General features: G+C 34.2%; 1 long non-coding RNA gene across 2 annotated transcripts; it reads left to right on the forward strand.

Annotated features, from left to right (window-relative positions):
• Nucleotides 1–2,859: 2,859 nt before the first annotated feature.
• On the forward strand, nt 2,860–6,665 carry LOC130936494 (uncharacterized). 2 transcript variants are annotated; one of them, XR_009068118.1, is made up of 7 exons: nt 2,860–3,157; nt 3,786–3,980; nt 4,074–4,284; nt 4,811–4,892; nt 5,034–5,100; nt 5,346–5,411; nt 6,363–6,665. It is a non-coding gene; the product is annotated as an uncharacterized LOC130936494 (long non-coding RNA). The 2 variants fall into 2 exon arrangements; XR_009068117.1 differs by having other exon boundaries at nt 4,131–4,284.
• The last annotated feature ends 367 nt before the right edge of the window (nt 6,666–7,032 follow it).

A 7,032-nucleotide genomic window follows, 5' to 3' on the forward strand; every position in this document is an offset into this window, starting at 1 on the left:
CTCTTGTAGTTCCTTTGCAGTCACCCTAGAAGAACTCATGCACCACGCATAGCGGTTCACGGGAGGTCGCATTGCTATATCTATAGTGGGGGCACCATTTGAGTTAAATCGTGAGTCGAAAACGGATCCTCGGCCAAAACTAAGTTATTATGCACTAAGCCATTCTAGTTTAAACCATGAAAAAGACACCTACGACACCCTCCTAAAGGCTATCTAACCCCAGTTTGATCCAAAAGGTAGCAACAACAAAGAAAACCAGCATGACAACGATGGAAAGTAAAGCAAAATAATACAAGTGATGGGTCACTTACCAGTAAAAACGAGTATAGAAGGTTGTAAGAGGAGAACAGCGGCGTCACATGGACAGAGCAAAATCCACAACAGAGAAAGCAGCAAAGGGAATGGTGATAGCAATGAAGAAGGTGATGGCAGTAAGCAAAGGAAATGGTGGTAGCAATCATAAGAAAGAAAGTGAAATGAAGTGATGATAACTATAACGGAAGATGAAGCAGCACGAAAGGTTAAGGGTAGAATGGACATTTTCACGCGCTTTCAAATCACTTTTGAAAAGCATTTAATGCTTTGGGCATGAAAATCAAAGCGACGCTTCAAAGCAACGGTTAGAGGAAGACAACTTCACACGAAGACATGGGCTAAGCTAATGCTGCAAGCATAAGTCTTAGGACTTGACGCATTTTTCTGGCCCAGCCCAACAAAAATCGGAGGTCCACCTGACAGACCCGCGATCCGATGGATCCACGACCCGCTCGAGCAACAGCGTCCTTCCCTTGACACAATTCCCTTATCAAAAGTTTGGATAGCTGACAAAAGCTTCTAGACAACTAGGCCCAAATAGAAGGATCCACTCAATGAAAAGGAATAAAAGGAAGGAATCTACCTTCCCCCAGATACGTCACTATTATCCTAATTAACCGTCTCATTGTATGGACGTTTATTTTAGCAACTGAATGTCATTGCAGGTGGTCCTATCCTCCGATCCTCAGTTCTCAGTTCTTGTGCTTAGGTTCCGATCCTCACCTCCAACGATCTCTCTCCAACAAATTCAACAAGCAACCGAACAATACTATAAATTTTTTTTATACATCGCTATAAAATCAACATATTTTAAATTAGTATAAAGATGATTTCTTTTTTAATTAGCATAAAGAAAAAGAAAAGTTGAGTTTGAAAAATGAAATCACACCCAATTCAGGATATATATATATATATATATATATATATATATATATAATACTTCGTTAAAATAGAAAGCTAATTATTTTACGTAAATACAATTTATTTTTTAAAATTTTCATTATACAATTTATTCAAATATTAGTAAGGATGATAAATTTAAATACTTTTGAATTTAACTTTAATTATTTTTTTGTTTCTTTTTTATTTGATTAACCCTTATAAATAAGTTGTAACTTATATCATATTGACACTTAGAAAATATAAATCCACTCTTATAAATCTCTTCTTAATTTCTAACTTCGTACAAAGAGCTTAGATTTTATTTTATGAAATAATTATTTTTTTTATACTTATAACCCTTTTCGAATTATTTTTCTCCTTTTTTTGATCACCCTTCTGTTTCCACTTTTTGCCACGGACCACAACGTCAGTGACACTGTAACCTTTCTCGTCGTTCCGAGTTGAACGAAACGAACAATGTCAAAGAAAATTTTTGGATTAATATTAAAGAACTAAAAATTATTATATTTCCTATATTTATCCATAATAATTACGTGTGAATGGTCTGACTCACATGCATTTGCTGGCATGACTTCACATGCTTGCCACTTAGAATAGATTAGATTATGCGACTGATCTTTTGGTTTAGAAAGTAGTAATAATAATTTGCTGGCATCGCACACATAGTCTAACTTAGAATATATATGGGTCATTATCTAGTCCTCCCCGTTAGACATAAACTGTCATAAACCGTACTGTTAATGTGCCTAAAGTCTAAATTCAATCCCGTGACTATGATAAATCCATAAAATATACCAAATATAATATGCCACTTTAGCTGTCAAATCTTGCTCATTGATTCATTATGTTTTACACCCAGAACCAGCAAGAAAACTTAGGTTGCTTCAAGCAGTATAGGATTTAATTAATTAAATGTTGCATGGCATGAGGGGTCAGATTGGCCAGTATACGTTTTCAATGGTCTTCATCATCCATTGCAATCTCATCAATTTTATCGGTTTGAAGTAGTATCATCTTCTTTCCGATGGATATCGTCCATTGACTTTCCCATTGTTTTAGAAATAAATAAGGTGAATTCTATGATGTAGAAGAGATTGTCTTTCTATATATATAAAAATGTAGTGTCTGCTTTTTTATTATGCCAAGTGTATATGAGAGAGAACTAGAAGTGACACTTTACAATAAATATTCAGATGTAACAGTCACTATAAGAAAAAGCGTTTTTTTCGACGCAAAAAATCGACGGTTATTTCTGCCGTCGATATTTTTCGACGGCTTGCTGTCGATATTTAAAAAAAAAAGAAATTTTAAAATAAAATAATAAAGGTCGTCGATTTTTTATGCTGCATTAAAACTTTTTTAAATATCGTCGTATTATAGACGAACCAGGGGTTGAAAATACTTCTATTTTAAAATTGACAGAAATGTCGTCTATTTTTATATTTAAAATATCGACAACCTTTCTGTCGATAAATTTGAACGATCTAGATTGCTTTCTAAAATTGAATAAATGATGTAGATTTAATGTATAAAATAGACGCAAAAATCATTGCTTTTTTGCAAATTAAAATCGACATTTTTACCGTCGATTTTTATTGCTAAAAACATCAGTCCCTCGACCACTTTCCGCCTCCAAGTTTAGAAACACCATTTTACCCCAAAATTCCTCATCAACCCTCATTTTATCCCAAATTCACCAACCTTCATTCTCCGCGGCCGGCGTCACGGTTGCGCCGCCGTCACTCCGCTTGCTCGCGCCGCCGCCGTGCTCTATTGCTGTCATGCCGCTGTCGCTCCCCACTGTCGCTCCTCTTGCTCACGCCGCCTGTCGCTCCGCTGCTGCCGCGCCGTCGTTGCTCCTTCTCTCTGTTGCCGCCGTCGCTCTTCCTACCTTGGTCCTTCTCCGCTCTCTCTCAATCAAGCTCACAAGAAGAACCAGGTATCGTTTTCTGACTGTTACTGAACTCTTCCCACAGCGAAATTCAGTTTCATTTAGAAATCCCCTATTTCAGGTGTAAACTTGACCTAATTGTAATATCATGTTCTCTAAATTTGAAGCGAATATATAATATATGTTGCGAAATCGATAATTTAGGTTAGGTCAAGAGAGACCATAGCTTTTGCATCTCCTGAAGTATTGAGTCCTTTACTATTGAGCCTGAAATCAATAATTTGGATCAGAGAAGGTTTCAAATGCAGAGTTGTTAGTTAGAAAACATGGAACTCTTGTTTCTAGTTGCTGTAGAGTTGTACCCTACGACTCTACTTATTTGCTGCAGAGTTGGATAACAGAATGAAGAAGAAGAAGAGAAGTGTGTTCTGCTGCTACTAACTCTCACTCTATGGCTCTTTGAACACATTCATCACTATTCAACTTGACTACTATTTTTCTAAGTTTAGGGCAATCAATTTTTATTCTAGTCTAGTCTAGTCTTTATCATTTAAATTTGGAGGAAGAGATTACTCATTATTGTTAGTTAAGTTTTTATCAACAACCAAAGCTATTTGAAAGGTTAAGAAATACATTCAGACTGACTTCTTAATAATATAAATTATATATCTAATAGGATCGGATAAAGTTAGAGGATGGTCAAGTTAAGTTGCAATCCCGATTAGAACAAGAAGAAGAAGCTAAAGCTGCTTTGTTAGGAAGAATTCAACGGCTGACTAAACTGATTTTGGTCTCCACAAAAGCATCACATTCAACCAGATTTCCTAACAGGCCTGGTCCTAGTAGAAGACATTCCTTTGGAGAAGAGGAGGTATTTCTAGTTTTTGGGTTATCCTTGTTGTTTATCAGATGCAATAACACCAGGATCTTATACTCCGTTTACATATTTTCTCAACTTATAAAGACAGGGCAACTCTTTCCATGTTCCCTACATGTTTTTAATCATCAACTATGTTTATAGCTGGCATACTTCCATACAAGAGGCGGGATTTAATCTTGAATGAGGAAAATATTGATATGTTAATCTGGAGGGAAATGTTGAAACAACTGTTGATTCTTTGAAGGAGGAAAAAAAGACAGAGAAACATGGACTACTAAACTGGTTGAAGTTACGTGTAAGTTGCCCATCGTTGTTTGCTGATAGCTTACATCTTCTTGAAAACTGTTCATTCATCCTTGAATTCTTTAACATGGACTACTAAACTGTTTATTTTTTAACATGGACTACTAATCTGTTCATTCATCCTCAAAACTCTTTCCAAACAAACCCCAGAATATCAAACTTTACATACCTTGAATTCGCAGATCCATAAAGGTACAAAATTTGTGTGTTTCATTGTTCTTTATATATATAAGACTTAAATTAGGAAAACTATTCAGCTTCACATAGTTGAATCTTGGAAGCTTCAATTGCTCTTTTTCCTTTCTGGTAATACTGGAAGAAGATATCGGTATAATTTTCTCTTTCTATTTCTATTTGAATGCTATATAGTGATTTAGAATCCATTTGTGAAGTTTGTTGAGAGTTCTTGATTGTTAAGTTCCTTGGTATGATGTTTCCAGTGACTCTCTATTGCTTTTTTTTATCCACCGGTGATTTTATTGTTTATGTGAATAACTCTTGATTTGGGTGGCTTTTAGTTTTAGATATGGAGATTGAGAGAAGTGGAGAAAACAAAATTCTTGGACTGAGATTCACTTCAAGTCACAAGCGTTCAAAGAGGTATACCTTCTGTTTCATATGCTTCAATTTTTAGCTTCTATTATTTGTTGCATGGATTGGTGTTCTTCACATACTTGTTAAATGTTTACACATGACAACTTGCTTCTATTTTTTAATGTGTTTTCTGTTTTTACATGACAGTCTTCCTGTTAAGAAAGGAGTGGAGGAACATGATAATCAACTTGAGGCATTAGACTCAATGAAGCTGGTATAGTGAACCATTCATGATGCTGAAATAACAATTTTCTTTTTCTTTTTCATTTTTTACATAGAATTGAATTGTGTAAATGGTATATATGATTTGAGATAGAGAGTTAGTTAATCTGTTTGCATTTTGTTGAGACATTAATGATCCGTGACATCATTGGATATAGTCCCCCACATACAACAAATTCTGTTTGAGTAGCAGGACTTTTGTGACTCTTAACAAGTATGGGTTTGATTTGGTTACAGGATATGGGTCACCTCACAAAATGCACTAAAGCTAGAAATGAAGTCCACACTACTCTCAAGCAAGAGGTACAATACAATACCATAATTGTTATTAGTCATGACTCATGACTCATGACTTTACCTTTTTACTGCACTATATAGCCCATTTAGCCATGATCACTTTTGGTCTTTTCTTTGTATGCTACTTTTGGTCTTGTGTTGTGTTGTGCTTTCTCTTTTAATAAATAGTATTCATAATCCATATAGTATATAATAAAGAGAAGATAATGGGATAATATATTGATGCACACGCTGCCAATTGCAGCTTCTTTTGGCTGTGAATAGAGTAGTCCATGTTGTTAATTAATTAAGGAGAGATCGATGTGATGAATCAGAGTTCAGTCATGTCCTGCATTTATTATGTATTGGTCATGCCATAATTAAAACAAACACATAATGTATTTTTCTTTTTCACTTAGTTTGTTTACCCCTTCTAGCTCTCATCTTACACTACTTTACCACTTTAATTTAATTTCTCATGCTCTCTGCAATTGCTTCATACGAACTAAAAAAAAAAAAGAAAGGAAAAAGACAATCTTAATTTATGTGGAATAATAATGAAAGGTTCAATAATTAAAGTAGGAATCAAAGCAAAGAAAGAAAAGAGAAGTTCTCTCATGATTCATATAATGTATGGCATATATCCTTGGAAATAGAAAAACATAAAAACAAAATGCATTTTATAATCAACAACAATGAATGTGCAGGCTTGAAAATGATTAGAGATGAAACAAAGGTATATAATCGTTCAGCTAGGATAGAGGAATGGTAGTTACTACTGATGAGAGCATCTTTTGCTTTTTTACATGTTTCTCAGACTTTTTTCATTGATTCAAAGAGTAGCATATATAAACAGTGATATAGTATTAGTGTGTTACATAGACTTCTGTATATCATCATCAATAATATACATAGCAAAATTAATTTAATATATGTGTACTGAGTATTTGGCACTGAATGAATCTGTCATTGCATTAGTGAAGCATTTTATGGAAAGCAAGAAGCTAGTTGCATCCATCTGCTCGTGGCCAACAGATTTTAGCTGCTGAAGATGTGCTCAAGGTACTCTTAGATCATATTTGATATATTTCACATTTGTTTCTCAACGACCACTGAAGTTGAGCTGTGTAGGCGAAACGTGTGTAGTGTCTATATTTAAATGTTTATTTGTCTTGTTATTTAATATTCTGTATAAATTGTATTTCTATATTTAAAAGTTTATTTGCATTAATTGTTTACTATTTTTTAAATTAAAAAATAATTAAAAATATAGCTATTAAAATCGACGACTGTGTTGTCGCTTTTTAAATTTAATATAATAATTAAATCGACGGCCATTCTGTCGATTTTATTGAATTAAATATCGACAAAAATGCCGTCGATTTTATATAATAATATCGACGGCAAGATTGTCGATTTTATTAAATCAAATATCGACACAAATGTCGTCGATTTTAAATAATAATATCGACGGCGATGTTGTCGATTTTAGTAAGTAGACAAAATTTCCAAACTTATATTATAGACGAAAATGATGTCGATTTTATTAAATTATTATCGACGGCTACGCGAGCCGTCGATTTTATTAGAATTTTGAAAAATCGACAAGCTTAATAGCGACCATCTCCCCCGTCCATTTTACCGTCGA

The sequence above is a fragment of the Arachis stenosperma genome, chromosome 1 (genome assembly GCF_014773155.1).
Source record: "Arachis stenosperma cultivar V10309 chromosome 1, arast.V10309.gnm1.PFL2, whole genome shotgun sequence".
Taxonomy (NCBI): Eukaryota; Viridiplantae; Streptophyta; class Magnoliopsida; order Fabales; family Fabaceae; genus Arachis; species Arachis stenosperma.